The sequence below is a fragment of the Sceloporus occidentalis genome, unplaced genomic scaffold (assembly GCF_023333645.1).
Source record: "Sceloporus occidentalis isolate IW3139 unplaced genomic scaffold, rSceOcc1.0.p SCAF_4, whole genome shotgun sequence".
NCBI classification, from domain to species: domain Eukaryota; kingdom Metazoa; phylum Chordata; class Lepidosauria; order Squamata; family Phrynosomatidae; genus Sceloporus; species Sceloporus occidentalis.
Window position 1 is genome coordinate 13,327,199 of NW_028316984.1, and position 18,757 is coordinate 13,345,955.

An 18,757-nucleotide genomic window follows, 5' to 3' on the forward strand; every position below is an offset into this window, starting at 1 on the left:
AACTTGACCGCAAACCTTCTCTTGCGTTCACCAATTCACAAAGCCCCTAGTCACCGGGAGGCGCTCCTGCATTCTGGCCCCCGCAATGGCCAAACGCCTGCCCAATTCGCCCCTGGGTACCTATTGACTCCCAAACCAGAGCTCCATAGCCCTGGTACCACAACGTGCAGATCCTGGCCTATGCTGCCGCCAAGTTGTGACTAAAAACCACCTAACAACAGCAGTGGGCGGGCGGGAGAAGCACCAAGACTTGCTCCCTTCCACAGCTTGGCTCCGCTCTGCTCGAAGCCAAGCAACCGACTGAGGGAAGGGGCCAGCAACACGGCCTTAAATAGGCCTAGGCCCCTCCCTCCCTGCGTGCTGTGCGGGGCCCCGCCTCCAAGGCCCAGCCCACCAATGGGCAGCCTTGGAGGACCGGAAGCCCCGCACCAACAAAACCGGCTCCCAGAGCATCGTGGAGCAGAAGGGCCGCCCCTTCCTCCCCCGCGCACCAATAGGGAGCCGGACAAGCCCCAGAGCACTCTGGGGTTTGTAGTCCAGCTGCGTTTAGCGGCAAAACAGTCTGCCCGGCGAGGCGGGCGACCGTTGCCCATTGCAAGTGGGACTGGAAAATGGAGAAATGTTGGAAAGATGGAGATTCCTAGGCAAGAAAGTAAGCAATGACAGAGTTGAAATTGCCCTCAACCACCTTCCATTCCACCAGCTAGCCAAGTTAAAAAGCAAAAATTCTCATTCATTTGAAGCAAATGCTGGTGCTTTTCAGGGGGAGGAGAATGCTGGGACCAAATGAGACTGCATGTGGGAATCAGCTTCACATGTGGATGGAGAGGGCAGAGCTGGACAGCACTGGAGAACAGTGTGGCCATGCTCCCTTTCCAGCACAGTAGTTTGGTCTGCAGTGTTCCCAGGAAAAGAACAGAAGGGGAAAGGAACTAGAGACAAAGTCTTCTCTAAGAAGTTTACTTCATGTTTTTACAGAACTCTAATTTAGCTCTTGTAATTCAGCTTTCCTCCCAAACCACTCTTGCTCATCAAGCACAAAGCTCCGGCTTAGTGGCAAGTGGCCTTCTTGAAAGCTGTTCATGCATATTCTTTATACAAAAAAATGATCTTGTTCTTCAAATGCAGCCATAAATTCATTAAATAAGCAGTATAAGTGTGTTACACTGAATCACTGTATTCCTGCTGAAACAACAGAGAGTTGCACATTGGCATGTTAATCTTCCTGTGTTTTCAGAGAGATGCACACATTAGCTAGGAGGTGGCTACTGGAAACCAATTTAAACAAAGCACAAATCCAAGCAACAGCATTTCTTCACACTCATTCTTCTTTGCCCTCAACTCCTTCTCTTGACAGTTTATTACTACTACAATGTCAGTTTTTCGTTGGACATTTCTTGGAGCAAGAGCTATACTTTTTGTATGTGTTTTGCTCTGTGAAATAACTGTGATACAGTGCCAGTAGTATATTTAACAACTATACATATCACCCAATCATTAGTAGTCTATTTCATACATAAAGATTAACGGCTTTAGGCTGAAAGCAATCTTCAAATATGAAATTGCTTCTACAGAAAACATGTAATGTAAATAGGACAGCCTCATGTAAATGAGGGCAGGGATTCTGTACCTTTAATAAATGTAGAAACTTATGACACTCTTCATCTCCAGAAGAAATTCCCTCATCCACACAACTATCAAAAGGTACAGGGGTCCTGTCCTTTTTTATTGTAGCAACCCTAAATGTAAAGTAAAATGATGTGCTACCTCCTCATGACAATCTCAAAGGACTCATTCAGACAGTTTAAGGAATTCAGATATCTGGATCCAATGCAAGGCTCACAGATTCTTTTGTAGGCAAGGAACAGCCTGTGAATGTCACACTGGGTAGAGATATCACACCAGGTGCTTCCGACGCCCAGACATCATCAAAATGGGGAAAAAGCATTATCATGCCTGGCGCTACTGAAGGGAAACGGAAGCGTTTTCATCATGGAACCACCAGGAATCGTCAGATAAACAGCCCTTTTCTTATTAATGATTCCATGACGAAAATGCTTCCATTTCCCTTCAGTAGCGCAAGGCACAATCACACCATGGATGTTTCTGCCCCATTTTGATGACATTTGGGTGACGGAAGCACCTGGTGTGGTAAGCTCCAATGTTGTATTTTCAGAAGGGCTATTTGTATTTTGAAAATCCAAGTTTTATTGCCTTTTAATGCTTTGCCTGATTCCAGGAAACCAAGGGGCTACTCAGATTGAGAGGCAATGCCCAACTGTAGTAGTAAGGGGGGATTTTGATATTTGTTGGAAGTCAAACTCTGCCAAAAAATTAAGGTCCAACAAATTCCTCACTTGTCTTACAGACAATTTCACTGTCCAGAAGGCAGAAGAGGAAACAAGAAGATCAGCTATTTTAGATATAAGGCTAACCAAAAGTGGTGACCTGGTTAATGTGGTGGAAGTGCAGGATCATTAGGTGGGAGTAACCACATACTCTTCTTTTGTTATTCATTGAAAAGGAGAAACCAAACATAGTCAGACATGCATTCCAGACTTTAAGAAAGCTGATTTTAGTAAACTTAGGGAAATAGCGGGGGTGATTCCATGGTCAAGAATACTGAAAGGTAAGGGAATTCACGATAGATGGGAATTTCTTAAATGTCAGATATTGAAGGCACAATTTCTAATAGTTCTAGTGAGGAAGAAAAATGGGAGACGTCTAAAGAAACAAGAATGGATGTCTGAAGAACTTTTCAACTGTGCTAAGATTCAAAAAGGGCATGTACTAGAAATGGAAAAGGGGGAAAATCACAAATGAGGAATTCAGACAAATTGCCAGCATGTATTGAGAGAAAGTTTAAAAAGCTAAAGGGCAGAACAAGCTCAGGCTTGCTAAAGAGGTTGAAAACAATAAAAAGGGCTTTTTTATGTCAATAGCAAACTGAAGAACAAGGAAATGCTAAGGCCGCTGTGTGGAGAATATGGCACAATGCTAACAGGGAACATGCAAAAGACAGAACTACTGAACATCTTCTTTGCCTGGTATACCTTGTTAGTCTAAATGAATTCAAGTCTCCAGGGCCAGATAAACAACATCCAAGAGAGCATTAAAACAACTGGCAGAAGTAATAACAGAACCACTTTCAATAATCTTTTAGAATTCCTGGAGAACAAGACAAGTCCCAGCAGACTGGAGGAGGGTAAATGTTGTCCCATCTTCACAAAGGGGCAAGGGTCCAAATAATTATTGCCCATTCAGACATCCATACCAGGAAGGATTCTAGAGCAGATCATTAAGAGTCAATCTATAAGCACTTAGAAAGGAATGCCATGATCACTAAAAGTCAACATGGATTTCTCAAAAACAATTCATGTCAAACTAAGCTTATCTCTTTTTTTTTTTTTTGAAAGAGTTACAAGGTTGGTAGATTAGGAGAATGCTGTGGATGCAGTGAATCTTGATTTCAGTCAGGCCTTTGACAACGTCCCCCGTAACATCCTTGCAAAGAAAGCTAGTAAAATGTGAGCTACACAATGAAACTATAGATTTGCAGTTGACTGACTGACTGAACCCAAAGGGTTTCTCTTCATCCTGGGCTCAATAATGAGGCTGTTAGGAATATTTGAAATCAATTGATCAGGCCTGTAGCTAGGCCTTTAGGGCCCCTGGGGCAGAAAGTAGGGCTCAGTAGGGTGGAACGTTTGCATGCTCCTGAGTCCTACCGTGCGCCACCATCTTGGCGCACCGCCATTTGGGGCCCCCTTTGGCTGGGGGCCTCAGGCCAGTGCCCTGGTTGCCCCAGCCTAGCTATGGGCCTGCGATTGACTGACCAAACCCAAAGGGACCTCACCAATGGCTCCTCTTCATACTGGAAAGAAGTGACCAGTGGGGTGCCACATGGGCCTGCCTTGGGTCCAATGCTATTCAAAATCTTTATTAATGACTTGGATGATGGAATAGTGGGCATGCTTATAAAATTTGCAGATGATACCAAATTTGAAGGCAGATCTAATCAAAAGGACATGATCAAAATTCAAAACGACCTTAATAGATTAGAAAGCTGAGCCATAACCAACAAAATGAATTTCAACAGTGAGAAATGCAAGATACTAAACGTAAGCAGAAAAAATGAAATACGTAGATATAGGATGGGTGACACTTGGCTTGACATCAGTACAGTACATGCAAACTACATCTAGGAGTCTTAGTGGATCACAAACTAAAGACACGAGTCAACATATCTTGTAGCACCTTTGAGACTGACTGAAAGAAAGAAGCTTGATAGCATGAGCTTTTGTAGACTAGAGTCTACTTCTTCAGATGCATGAAGTGGAAGGTCCGTGGACAGACCTACATAAGCAGGCTGAGCTTATGTAGGTCTATCCCTGGACCCTTTTTGTTCTCAGTTAGTCTCAAAGGTGCTACAATATCCCTTTGCATACTGATTTTCCAGACTAACACGGCTACGTGTTTGAATGAGTCAATAGTATGATGGAGCAGCTTGCAAAGTCAATGAGATTCTAGGCTACATCAATAGGAGTGCAGTGTCTAGACTGAGGTAAATAATAATGCCACTCTATTATGCTTTGGTCAGACCTCACCTGGAATACTGTGTACAGTTTTGGTCACCAAAATTCAAGACAAGCTTGACAAGCTGGAGCATGAAAAGAGAAGGGCAACTAAAATGGTGAAAAATCTGAAAACAATGCCCTATGAGGAGTGGAATAAAGAATGATATGTTTACCCTAGGGAAGAGACGGTTAAGAGGTGACATGATAATCATGTTTAAATATTTGAAGGGATGCCATACTGAGGATGGAGAAAACTTGCTTTCTGCTGCTCTAGAGACAGGAACAAAGCAATTCAAGGATTCAAACTACAGGAAAAGAGATTTCACCTCAACAATTCCTGGCAGTACGAGTTGTTCTACAGTGGAATATGCTGACTCGCCATGTGGCAGAGTCTCTTTCTTTTGAGGTTTTATACAGAGAGTGGATGGCCATCTGTCAGGAGTGCTTTGACTGTGTATTCCTGAAATGCAGGGGGCTGGGCTAGATGTCCCTTGTGGTATCTTCTGATTCTATAATTTGCAAATCTGCAGCTCCTTCCTGGCACAACATCTCAAGACAATGTAGAGACTAAGAAGCTTACTTCAGCTGAGTGGCACAATGGCACTATTTTATGCCATCTGAGTGCAGCAGCACAGCTCCAAGACAGAATGACACTGATTGCTTTACAGCAGTGGTTCCCAACCTTCCTAATGCCACGACCCCTTAATACAGTTCCTCATATTGTGGTGACCCAAACCCATGAAATTATTTTCATTGCTACTTCATAACTGTAATTAAATAGGTGTTTTCCAATGGTCTTAGGCGACCCCCATGAAAGGGTCATTCTATCCCCAAAGGGGTCGCGACCCATAGGTTGGGAACCACTGCTTTACAGGGTGTTCCAGTAGCTCCTAGCTGGTTATTGGTAATGTCCACTGCCTTACCCCAAGGCTGTTTTTCAAACCCGGCAGCTGACAAACATTGTGATCCTATTTGTATATTCTGATGGAGCATTTTGCTCTCTTGGGACAACATAGGATCTTGTCCCTTAACTTTAAAATCAAATAATTGCCTTCCTGCCCCCTTCTCCTTGCTTGCCTTTTGCAAATCTTAGCCTTGTGAAAGGTTCCTATGGTTTGGAAAGCTTGCACAGATTTCTGTGGCTTTTTGGTTGACCTAAGAAAGGTCCGGCCACAAAATGAGTAGTTGTTTATCCTTTGGCCAACATAGCTACCCTAGTGTTAGTTAGTTCCGCAGATTGGATCAGGTATGCTTAAAGATATGATAACCTAACACTGTGTGTCATATTAGGTTTGTTTAACTAGAGGATTGAATAGATTGCATGGGTTACAATGTAAACAATGTGAAGTACATTATGAAATGCAAGCATCACTTATGACCTCACTGTAAAATGGATAAAGACGCTGTTTATACACAGTTTTCTGACTGCTTACAAAAGTGTCAATAGAAACAGTGTGTGCATATTACAACAAATAAACATGACAAGTAAATTTGAGAATAACTAATCTCAAATGGATGCAGTGGCTCAGTGGTTAAGACACTGATTCTGATGATTGCAAGATTGGCAGGTCAGCAGTTCCAGGCCCAAGTACAGTGGGATGGAGGGAGCTCCTGTCACTAGTCCCAGCTTCCGCCAACCTAGCAGTCCGAAAGCATGTAAAAGTGCAAGTAGATAAATAGGTACCACTTCAGTGGGAAGGGAACATTGTCGGAGGGAACAGCTGGCTGCATGATCACACAGTCATTTTTGACAACTCTGGCTCTTCAGCTTAGTAATGGAGATGAGTACCACCCTACAGTCTCACACAATTTGCCAATCTTGTCAAAGAGCAAACCTTTACCTTTTAAACCCAAATGACAATTTAAGAGACAAAGAAGATGATTCATCTTAAAACTTAGGTTTAAGAACAGAAGATTATTATAGGAAAAGTCTGCAATTTACATCTAGTAAACTTTCACTCTTAGAAACTGAGGGGGGGGGGTTCTAAAAATTAAACACTAAACACACACACAAATTATTTTAAAAATGGACAACCCACTCTTGCCCCTTTGTGAGTGAAGGAAAGGTATATGTAGAGACATCTTCCAAAGCATTCAACTGAGGCACAATTTCTCAAAAAATGAAGTCTACTCTTTACAGATTAAAATTCCCCAGCTCAGCGGATAGATTTGGTATCTTCAAATAAAAAGCAGCAACAACCAAGGGCTGCTTGATATAAAGTAATCTAATTTGGCTCCTGCTAATACACTTTGCCTGTTACAATGCCTGAATTCCTCTCCAGACCTGACAGTGCGGAGACTTCCCAAGAGACTGACTACACTCTTGCTACAAAGGGAACCTTGGGCCTCGCACAGGACTTTGAAAACTATGGACAAATATTAATAGACCTAAAAAACATTTACTGACAAAGATTTATTTAACAAGCAAGAGGAAAGAAGGGAGGAAGAAAGAGTTAGAGTTCAGATAAATATGCAATGTAGTTAAATCTCTTATCCAAAGAAAACAAAGCAGACGAAACAATGGAATTCAATGGCTCAGTTAGTTATTCACTAGTGAGCAATTAAGGGGTAGGAAACCTGGTGCCCTCCAGATGTTTTGGAATGCAACTTCTACCCATCCAACTGGCATGGTCAATTATTGTTGTCTAAAATCACTAGGCAGTCTACCCATGGATTAAGGTCAGCCAAAACTGTCTGCTGCAAAACAGCAGGAATAAAACATAACTGCAGGCCTGAGCCTATGTTGGAAACCCCTACAATAAAACTACATGTGTTGAGATTTATTTTATTTCACAAGAATTCCCAATTTATATTTATATCAGGCATTTTTTCAAACAACGATACCAATGTAATGAGGGTGAGGGGATTGACAAGGCCAGACTGATTGTGGCAACATAATTTCTGGGCCAAATAATATCACACACAACATCAGAGACTGATTCAGTTGTTCAGCTTATTAAATTTCTGTCGTCAATGGTCTTCCAAATTCTCCATAGGCCAAAAAGGTCAGTGTCTAGATTAAAAAATGAATGGACAAACATCAGGCATCAGAAAAAACAATGTTCATCCAAAGAGAATAATCCTAAAAAGAAACTTAACCTCTGACCTATCATTCAAAAAAAGGCATGCAAATTATAACTGCTGTTCAAGAAAATGAATCATATATTTATACTATGCTGGTCTCATATATTTAGAATTATCAACGTAAACTGGAATGTACATTTTCTGAAAGCACAGAAAGCACAGTAATGTTGGTATCGCGTGCAAGTCAGGAGAAAAATGTATTGAAGTATTTCTGACTTGTTTCAAAATTTATTAAATTGATCAGCTATCTAAAGTCACAAACAAGAGCAAGCACTTTTACATATAAATAACTTTGTTTAAACGAGCCTTTGCATAATGTCAGATTGCCTAATATTCAATGGCATCTTGGTGTTTCCTTTCATTAAAAGAGGAACCCAAGAGAACACCATCAAACTAATTTAATTAGAAAGGTGACATTCACAAATGCAAGATACTTAATAGCAGCTTTGACAAAGCTAAGGAGACTTTAGTACAGCATCAACAATATTATGATAGAAAGACTGCTCAGTCCATACAAAATGCTATATCATATTTTAAAGTTATGTGACAAGCCTTTAAAGCCCCTGAGTAAAGCCACTCATCCTCACATGTATGAGTGAAGTTAAGCTCTAGTCAATTACCAAGCATGCCAACTGCATACCTTAGGTTATGAATCTAAGATGTGACTCTTTAAACCATGTTGTCCTTTAAACTATGATTCCTAGATCATATATAACTGTCAAGAACTGAAGAAAGTAAATTATTGTTTATTCCTTCACTTGATCATATAGAGGGACTACACTCAAGACAAAAGTCTTTGCTCACACACAGTAATGCTAAATCATAGTTTAATGTTGCATACAAATTGTTTTTTGTACATGAATTTCAGAGAAAGGTATGTGCAATTCCCCTCCAAAAAAAACATTTACCGTTTCTTTGTTAGGAAACTAGTTGTTCAATTTTTAAATTCCATTTGCTTCAAAGTTGAACACAAGATGCAAGAGTATTTCTGTTTTTCCCACACCTACTTACTGAAGTAGAAAGTATAAGTAAATTAATTTGTTTTGATAGTACAGGAAGAAAGGTTGCAAGAGGTTGCAAAATAGTTGGTTTAAGGTGTCCCTGAGACTGTGGGAACCATAAGATTGTTACAAAAGATAATGGTTGCATTGCTAGTTTCAAAGGCATTCTAGAAAATTAGATTAATGATTATAATTTTGCCAGAAAACATTGACACTGATGTTTGTTAAACTTCCAGGAATCTGATTCAAGGTCTCAAATTAAATCTCCATGATGGTGATGACAATAGTGACAATAATGACAACAATATGAGTAGGACAAAATATTCAAGTCTCAAACTGGAGATATTATCAGGCCTTGAACAACTGAGCAACCATTCAAGATCCACCCTAATGTGCATGAATTAACAAGTCTGCCCTTAGAAATGTTGGTGAATTTTCAATGCAGTAACTATATATTAAGTGCCTCAAAAATGGTTCACAGTAAGAAAGCCAATCTATTTTAAAATAAATATGCAATTTAACATTTTAAACAAACTTAATTCTGTCTAGTGCCACAATCCCAAATGCACATGTGGTCATGGAAAATCTTCCACATATTATTGTCATACAGGGCCACTGTCTGAAGCAACTTGACAAATTGCAGAGTAAACCAGGTTTCATGAAATTCAACCCCTCTGCAAATTAATGAACTACAGGTGTGAATATCAAGTTAGCATCTTTGCCCCAGAGGCATGTTCCTACAGCCTTTTCTCAGACACTTGGCCTCCAAAAGCATTATGGATAATTTATCATAACACACCATCAATTTTTCATGAGTTTTGAATGACATCGAAGGGGGGGAACCCTCACATCCTTCCAAACAAAAGTTCATATCACACAATGAGAATGACATGCATTTGTGTTTGTTGAATAGTGTTTAGTCAATCTAAATTACTGTCTAAATTAGAGCCCAGTTGAAAGTGGGTGTGATGAAAGTTTCCTCCTTAATTGGGCTCAAAACACCAGCATAAACAAAAACCAACATGATTATTTTTCTAATCATATTTTCGTAGTTGTTGTGGCTGTTGTAACAGTCTACACTACAAAAGCAACAGCAACCCGCGTGCTGATCGACCTAAACAATTTCATGGTTGAAATGCAAGAACTACGTGGCAAGGGGTGGGGGCTTTATATGACCAAAATTCTCACCTCCAGGGAAGTCTTTGTAAGAAAACCTACAACTGGCAAGAAGTACAATTTTCAAGTGTCAAAATAAGGAGCAATTCCAGCCATATACAGTACATGCATGCATCAGCACGCATTGAGGATAAAATGTAAAGTGCGGAGCTGTTGTTGAGACTCCAGCTTTCAGTTGAAAGGGAGGAGAATTAATATCTCCTTGACTGGACACAATGTATAGATATAGTATGGAATACTTTTTTTTAAAAAAGTTACCCAAGGATTACTCCACATTCCAAGCCCTCCAAGAAACTGTTTTCATTCTATTTTTCTTCCATACAAGCCATCTTCAGAGCATATTTCAAGACCAGAATACAGAATATCTCTCAAAATAAAAAAGTAAGTGGCCAGTTGCATGCATGCCATTCTATTCTCTGCAAACTCAAAAATGTCAGTAAACAATCAGGTTTATTTGGTTATAAGATGTCACCCCCGAAGACAGGGGCAAGACATTAACAGAAGGGCAAGGGCTCACATTCAGCACTGAAGCATTTTAATGCAGTTCCACATTACAAAGAAGACTAACTATATATTTGAGTGTTCTACTGGGTAAGATATGCACTCAAGTAATTTACTATATTGAACAACATCTGACATAAGAAATAGTAATGAGGAGCATCTTCAGTTTATGGTTCATTAAAAGGTACATCATGTATCTATTCATCCAATGGCTACACCCACTTATTTTTTGCCCTCTGAGTGCATTCCAGCCAAACAAAACCAAGGTGAGTAAAAGGTCAAACCTGTATTACAGTCAGATATGACTGCTGCTTCATTGAAACATGAACTTTGCATAATAACTTTTGCATTGAGATAGGCAATAAGAATGAAAATAACTGTCGGATGGACTCCATGAAAAACACTCAGCTCCAAATGCCAGTTGCTCTGGGAGTGTGGAGGCGTGGGGAAGGATGCATCAGGGAGGGATCTATAAATCAGTAACAGAGCAAAGAGTTTGTATGTAGAAACTCCTAGGTTCAAGTCCTGCTCTGTCCAGGTAGGATTAGAAAAGACTGTAATTCTTGAATGCCTCCAAGCTGTTTCAAATTCATAGCAACCGTAAGGCAAACCTATCACGGAGGTTTCTCAGCAAGATTTGTTCAGAGGAAGTTTGCCTTTGCCCTTCTCTGAGTCTGAGAGAATATGATTATCCCCAAGGCCATCCAGTGGGTTTCCATGGCGGGGATCCTGGTCTCCAAAATCACAGTCCAACGCTCAAACAACTACACCACTCGAAAAGAACCCACCCTGAAATCTGTTCTGTTGATACTGGGCTAAATGGACCAATGAACTGATAATGCAGTTGTCCCTCCATTTTTGTGGGGGATCCATTCCAGATACCTCCCCTCCACGAAAACCAAGGCTTGCCAATATTCAAGCCCCATAGGCTTGAATGGGGCACATGCCTGCAAGTGCATGGAGAGCATATGCTGCGGGGGTGTGCCCACTGAAAATTCATGGTCGCCCCTCCATGAATATTCTAGACCACGGACCTTAAGCCCACGAGAAAGGAGGGGCGACGATATATGATAACTTTTTACATTCCTACTGGCCTCCACATTGTATATATGCACACCTCCACAGCCTAGATATCAAGTTAAAAATGGCTTTTGTCATAGTCTTTAGGTTTGAATTGATCTTCCCTCCTAAATGTCCATGTTTTAAATGTTTTAAATTGTTGTAACCTTTTAAGCTATTTTAACTTGTTTAGTATGTTTTGAGCCTGTTGAAAAATGTTTTGGGGTTTAAATCTGAATTGGCTTGAATGGTTTAGATCACTTTCATAAGTAGGCCACCCCAAGTTTCCACAATATACAATGGTATATAAATATTTTAATAAGTTATACATCACAGAATCATGGAGCTGGAAGACACCACAAGGGCCATCCAGTCCAACTGAGCTTATGTCACTTCAAGACATGAATTTATTAACTTACTCTTCCCTCCCCAACAGACTTTTGTTGTGTTAAAATGTCAATTTCAATCTATTCCTGTAAATAGTTATTCCTGTAAAACCTTTGATATGGCAGCTATGTTGTTTGTTCCACAGATAAGCAGAAGTAGGAAAATCATGGCAGAATGGAAGCTTGCAATGGACTTCGTTGGGCAACATGTTGTTCACCAAATCAGAATTAGTATATGGCACATTTTCCTCCATGTGCATTTCATGACGTAAGGAAGGGGAAAATGTTCTCATACATATTTAAAGTGGTTTCTTAAACTGAAATTCCCCTAAACCATGGTTATTAAGGAAAGGTAAACTCCCCCCCCCACCCAAGTTCGCAGAATACTTTAAACATATTACACATGAAGATTTTTTTCCAATTATTCTGCCCATTAGTAAGATCTATTTAACTATTGCATGTATAATTTTAATTAGTTTGTATTGACAGGAGTCTCTAGTGTTTGGGTATTGCTCTGCCTCTAACACAAACAAATCTAGTTATTTACGTATGCGCTTTTGCAATAAATAAGTTCATACATGCTAAATCGGTAAAATATTCTTTTGAAAGCTGGAGCAAAAAAAGAAAAAAACTACCTAATGACACACACACACATACACACACACCCAATACATACACTTTATTCTTGTTATAAAAGCATTGAACTCTTCTGTTTTTCTGGGCTATTAAATCTGTTTGAAAAACATCTCTGTCAGGGAGCTTATGAACTAGTTCTGTCAAGACTACAAGTTAATCCAATTTGAAATTGATCTCATGTTTTGTAATTTGGGGCTGTTCTCGAGGACCACTTGAAGGAACTAGCGTGTGTGTGTGTGAATGTGCCTTCAAGTCATCTGTTGACTTATGGCAACCCCATGAATTTCACAGGGTTTTCTTAGACAACGAATACTTAGAGATGGTTTTGGCAGTTCCTTCCTCTGAAATATAGTCTACAGCAACTGGTATTCACTTGTACTCTCTCATCCAAGTACTAAGGGCTGACCCTGCCTAGCTTCTAAGATCAGATGGGATCTGGGGCCTTTATAGTATTTAGGTCAAGTTTGAAGGAACTAGACTGGTATAAAATACAGGGGTTTGCCTCCAGGTAAGAACATATTTATAAAAGTTAGCAACTGAGGCTCAAAACTCATGGGCCAAATAAAGCAGGTTCTGGCTACTGTGGCGGCATAGTGTTCAAACAATGCATGCCTCCAAAGCAGCCTGAAGCCACTATAATGCAAAAAGCCAGAATAATTTGGCTCCTGGCAGTGGTTGGTTTGGGACTGCGGTGGCAGCCTGCTTTTGAAGTGGGCCATGTGGTCCTGGTGAGATCGCAGCCAGAGCAGGCACAGGCTGCTCCTTGCCGCCCATCTGCTTCACCCCTAAGAGCACCATAAAATGGATGTAAAGTTTCTTATCCCTTCATGAATCATCCAAGATGCGTTAATAACAGAACCTCATAAGCCCCTTCCTGTTAAATGTTGTACAAAAATGTAGCATTTCATTAAGGTCCCAAGCATCCACCAGCCCAATGTAAGATTCTGCACAAGAACTCTCATAAAATAAATATTCACTTATTTTTCTTTATTAGAAATAATTTTTATTGAACAATTTAAAATTTAAAATAATACATCCATTTCATCACACAATAGATGAGTTTCGTACAGCAAATCACAATATCACAATATCACAATAACAAATCAATTCTAGGATGGAGAAGAGTATCTCATATTATTGTATTTTAACTTTAATACTGTTATCACTCTTACTTTCCAGCTCTATTTCCTTTCAATTAGTATTCACTTATTTTTGTGGACTATGCCTTTGGTAGCTGAGATTAAAGCACGTGCAAATCAAACCTATTAAACCACTTTAGGCTTAAATTGAATTCTGGCATACCTGTTTACCACCACCAAACATGACAAAATACTATCCCAATAAAGATGCAAATTTCAACACAGGGGTGAAGATACTACAGACTGATGATATTTTATATGTTAACATCATATATTGCTCTGCTTATACTACTGAAAAAGATGCCTAACTTACAGTGTTGTATAAAACCTCCCTTTTCAAGAAAGTATATAATGATTGGGAATTCATACTTTATTTCATTGGGCTAGTCTAAATTTGTTCATTTTAATTGTTTAATATTTCAACATATAATTGTTTTATATTACTGCTCAGACTGTACTTTAAAGTGGATGACTAGTAATTGTAATAAAAAATGATATAAATAAAATCTATATATGTGGGCATTTACAATTCATGCCTGAAGACTATACTATGCAGTGTCCAAGCCAGTGTGGTGTAGTGTTTGAGTGTTGAACTATGATTTGAATCACTACTCGGCCTTGGAAACCCACTAAGTGACCCAGGCAGGTCACATGCTCTGAGCCTCAGATGAAGGTAAAGGCAAATCCCTCTAAACTAATCTTGCCAAGAAACATCTATATTGGCTCATCATAGGGTTGCCATAAGTTGGAAACAACTTGAAGGCAAACAAGAACACAACACGGTGTCACTTTCTTGTCATTCTCTATTGAAGACATCTGGGGGGGGAAAACACCCAGAGATAAATAGCATACGTATTTTCCTAGAATTTAATATGACTTTCTGAACACATAAGGCTCCATCAAACCCATAAGGAATAGACGTGTTGAGCTGTTACTAGAATGCTCTTAAAAGCAACACCTGCATGGGGCATGATTGTTATCACTACACTCTATTAGATATTCATGGCTCGGTTCCCATTTCTGCTGCTGTAGGTGTGGTAGTTATACTGCTATTTCCCCAGTTCTTTCGCTCCATTTAGTCACACTGGTCTAGATAAACTGCTTCACTACACACCAAAACAAACTGCTCAAAGACAAAAGAGAGTGTATTTGTAATGTATCAAAAGAATGCTGTCTTTTCTCTCCAAGGATCCGCATGTTTAATTTCAAAGCCAAAAATTCCCGCAAAAGGGCCTTCAAGTCACACCAGCACTTTCAAAATGACAGCTGTTCAGAATTCATTCCTGAAACCTGATAAACCTTCAGATGTAGGAACAAAAGGATTAAAACCATGTACATAGTGCTTCAGAAGGAGGCATCTCTGTTTGTAGAAGGAAAGCAATAGTTTTATGTCCAGTACGCTCCTTACTGCAAGACAGAGACTCTATAATGATCTTACACACTGTGATAAGGCCAGGCAGGGTCTGGAGAGTGTGTTTGCACTGCCTTCTTCTCCTTCTCCCTCTCCTTCTTCTCCTTTTTCTTCCAAGATAGTCTAAATGCCTTTATACAGGCCTCTAGTAAACAAACACTTTACATATCATAGCTTCAGTGCTGGGTGTTTAAATATAAAAAGCAGTTATTGTGAAAGTGATGAGCACTAACTGTTCCCAAGTAAGAGAGCTTAAGAGAATTAATAACGTGAAAAATCCTCTGAATGTCAAAATAATTCTTTTATAACATTTGGAAGTAAGATGTGAGGAAACTATTACTGTCAGTAATACATATCCATTTCTCCAACAGATGTTATGGACCTAAGCTAACTGACTATTAAGTACAGCTTTAATATACTGCAAAAGGAGGTTACTGGGTAATAGATAAGGGAATGCAAAACATAGGCCTGTTACAGACTGCCAAAATAAAGCTGCTTCGGGTCTCTTTGGAGGTATGCTGTTTAAATGATGCATGGGTCCTAAGAGTCCGGAGGTCACGCCAAAGCCACACTCCATTCCTAAGCACTGGAGTGCAGCTTTGTTGCAGCTTCCGGATTCTTAGGATGCATGCATCATTTAAACAGCATACCTCCAAAGAGACCTGAAGCAGCTTTATTTTGGCAGTCTGTAACAGGCCATAGTTTGCTTTCTTTAATGCCTTGCAACGTTTCTTTTACTGTACTTTTTGGTGGCTCTCTAGCCGTAGATTAAGATTTTGTTTAAAAAACAAACAAACTGAAATGCTTATATAGATGACACTTTTGTCCTACAATGAAATTAGAGAAGTGCTCTCAGACATATATAAGAAGAAGACATGGTCACTTCCCATCTGTTCTCTAGCAAGGAAAAAAAATAACTTTCCTGATGAGATGATGGAAATACTGCAGTGTTTCTCATGCATTTCCCAAGAAGTAAGACTAAAGATTTGCAACATATTAATAGTCTCAGAACTCTACATTCATACTTCTTTATTCTGAATTAATCAAATAAAAGTGATAGCTTGTCACTTCTTAGTTCTCTGCTCTCCACCTATTATGGGGGGGGGGGGGGACAAGAGGTGGGGAATCACCAGTCAAAGTAAAAAACAATCCACTGAATAAGATACAGAGAAACTTTTATATTAGTAGAACTGATTCTAGTTGTATACGAAGGGCGTCTTTGATTTCCTTGACTCTTCATCCTCCCACCAGCTGTATCCCTTGTGCCCCATACTGCAAACTATTCAATGGGGTCCTCTGACTGAAAAGGACAGCATTTTCAAAGATGGGGTAGGAAGGTCTAGTTGCACTCACAGCCCTGTATCCTATCCTCTTATTAATCCTAACTGTACAAAAGAAAAGGTAAACGATCTAAAACATTTAGATGTAGGGGCCACTTTTAGCCTGAGCTAAACGGATTCCCTGGGTTTTTTGCTATCCCTGCTCATTTATTTCCTTCTTATTCTCTTAAAATAATAATAATAAAACTTTCATTTATACCCTGCTTTTTGTAATAAAACAACCAAAGCGGCTTACAGCATTAAAACATTCTACATACAATACTTTGTATTACAGTATCCCCCCTAAAAAGAATTAAACAAAGACATTAAAATTGCATTAAAATGAACCATTAATATTATTAGATAAATGATGGGTAGAATACCTAGTATATGGGAGTAATCATTTTATGGCCGAGTACTTATTCAAGGAAGGCCTGCTGGAAGAGATCCGTCTTGACAGCTTTTTAAAAACTGTCTCAGTTGGTAATTTGATGGATCTCATCTGGCAGGTCATTCCACAAATTGGGAGTGTTGCAGAAAAAGTCCTCCAGGAGGTTGCAGTTAGTTTGGTCTTTAAAGGCTGCAATAGATTCCTCTCACAGGACCCGAATGTGCAGGGCAGATTGTATGGAAGTAGGCGATCCCTTAAATAGGTTGGACCCAAGTCATGTAGGGCTTTAAAGGTGATAACCAACACCTTGTACTGCACCTGGAAACCAATAGGCAGCCAGTGGAGTGATTTCAAAATTGGTGTTATGTAGTCACTCCTACTTGTTCCGGTGACAGCCTGGCTGTCATATTCTGTACTAATTGAAGTTTCCGGACTAGGCACAAGGGTACTCTTCTTACTCCTCCATCACTTCAAACAGTAGCGAGAATGGTGCAACCCTCCAGATGTTGTGGGATAGCAATTCCCACAACTGCAGATGCAGGATGATGGGGGTTGCTATCCAGCAACATCTGGAATGCCACATGACTCCTCCTCTGACTTAAAGGAACAGAAGAAGAAATGGTGAAGAGGCTGCTAGTGTGATCTAGCTTAGGCTGGGTAGATGACAGCCTTCTCAAATGTGCTGCCCTTCAGATCTATTGAACTGCAATTCCTATAACCTTAAGCAACACATATATCACCCATAGTGGCTGGGGATGGTGGGTATTGTCATCCAAAACATCAAGAGGGTGTCACACTGCAGAAAACCAAGCATATGACATTGCTGTGGTATTGAGCCCTCTGGCTAGAGATTTATAAACCTGCTCAAAATCTTCAGATACAATCTGAACAGAAACACCAATTAAAATGTTGTTGCTTAGCTTGTATAGTAGGAATAACCAGCCAAGCCACTGTTTTTGTAAGAGTGGGAAAATATTACTTTCATGATGATAATGGTAAGAGATTGCTCCTCTGACAAGGATTTCTTCGCATCAAGTAGCTTAACAACAATGATGTTAGTTGAAATGGTTTGATCTGTTTTCCCATATAATGAGCACTGGAAAGACAGCAAGATTATTTTCAAAGACCACCAAAGGATGCCAAAGCAAACCTTGGGTGTGTATAAACAAATCCTATCTTCAGCACACCAAATTAACTAGGTGCCAGTCTATACAGAAGAAACATCCTGATGGTTTGAAAGGAAGGCTATCACAGAGACCTCTGAGCAATGGGAATGCAAACTCATTCTTGCTGTTTACTTTTTTTAAACTGACTGAATGAAAGAAAAATATTGAAAGCTTACACCTTTATATATGCCTCAATAGATGGTATGGAAGACAGTTCCTATTTCATTGTGGGATGGGGAAACTGTTCTGAATCACAAAAAAATTGTGATGCATCAATACACTGTACCAATCTCAATGCATAGACTGGTAGAAGGCAATGAGCACTTGGACAGACCTTACCATTCTTACCCTCCAGAGTCAAAACACTGGATGACAAGCCACTAGGAACCAGATATGTCTTACTTGGCCAGGTCTGGTTGACTTGGCCAAGTCCTGGCTTTATTGTTGTTATCCTGCCTTCCATCACTATCAAAAACAAACAAACAGCTTCATTTATATATCGCTTCATATTGAACTAACAGTGTCTATGCGGCTTACAACTGTGAGCTATCATCATCTATCTGATTTATACTTACTATTCATATTTTGAATGTACATGAAAATAACACAGTTAAAAAGCATAAATTACAAATACCAGAAATTGGATACAGGTATACCTAAAATTATAAATTATGTGAAATCACAAATTACAAATCCCTGCTAAAGTACAGCAAAAGTGACACAAACCCATGGCAGTCAAATTATAGATTTTCTTATTTCCTCAAAGCTTGTACAAATACAACTGGATATTTTACTCCCAATACTGACTGGAGCCATTGTGTCATTTCTCTATGCATATTACGAAAACCCATTCCTTATTTTCTTTCTTCCACTAGAAAAAGAAAAAAGAATGCTACATATACAGTATGCTA

The 18,757-nt window shown here is 39.7% G+C and overlaps 1 protein-coding gene across 5 annotated transcripts in view; it reads right to left on the reverse strand.

Annotated features, from left to right (window-relative positions):
• The window catches only part of LOC149313515 (ADP-ribose glycohydrolase MACROD2-like), a 1,160,252-nt gene that overhangs the window by 894,657 nt on the left and 246,838 nt on the right, over positions 1-18,757 (reverse strand). The gene's annotated exons all lie outside the window — the stretch shown is intronic.